This window comes from Apis dorsata, unplaced genomic scaffold, assembly GCF_000469605.1.
Source record: "Apis dorsata unplaced genomic scaffold, Apis dorsata 1.3 scaffold_1047, whole genome shotgun sequence".
NCBI lineage: Eukaryota > Metazoa > Arthropoda > Insecta > Hymenoptera > Apidae > Apis > Apis dorsata.
The window spans coordinates 207,135-207,814 of record NW_006264145.1 but is presented as its reverse complement, the minus strand read 5'-3'; the positions used below and the strand labels follow the sequence as shown (position 1 = coordinate 207,814).

Genomic DNA, 680 nt, shown 5'->3' with positions numbered 1-680 from the left:
TATGTATATAAATATTATATATGTATATAAAATTATATGTATATATAAAAATTGAATAAATATTAAATATTCTAGATATTATAAATAAAATATTGTACCTGACATTTTTTATGTATAGGTATTTTCTATTGAAATACTAATCTATAAAATATAAATATTATTTATAAAGTAATTTTCATTTAATTATATATTTATTATCGATGAAATTAAAATCATATTATATTATTATTTTTTGTTTCTGAATAGAATATGATTCAATTAATTTCTATTCCAATTTTTTAGAACAGTTTTATATAAATATTAAATTATTGCATATAAAATAAGCTGATTTCAAATTCGTAAAAGCATTTAAGAATAAATAACTACAATAATATAAATGATAATAATAATAATTATTATTTACAAAAATATTAAAATAATAAAATTTCGAAGATTAATGTTTATTTAACTTTAACGATCTATTATAATACATATTAATTATAAAAAAAATGATTTCAATTTTGTTTTTTTCAATAAAATGTTTATTGTATTTTACAAATTTATGTAATTGATTTAATTGATAAGTATTCTATTATAATTGATAACTAACTTGTTATAATGAAATAATATTAAAAATTAAATGAAGTCACAATTTTTCGCATCAAAAAAATATTGGCACATTTTTAAAATTTATAATAAAA

The 680-nt window shown here is 13.1% G+C and overlaps 1 protein-coding gene across 1 annotated transcript in view; it reads left to right on the top strand.

Annotated features, from left to right (window-relative positions):
• The window catches only part of LOC102674622, a 78,670-nt gene that overhangs the window by 1,712 nt on the left and 76,278 nt on the right, over nt 1-680 (top strand). The window lies entirely within an intron of this gene.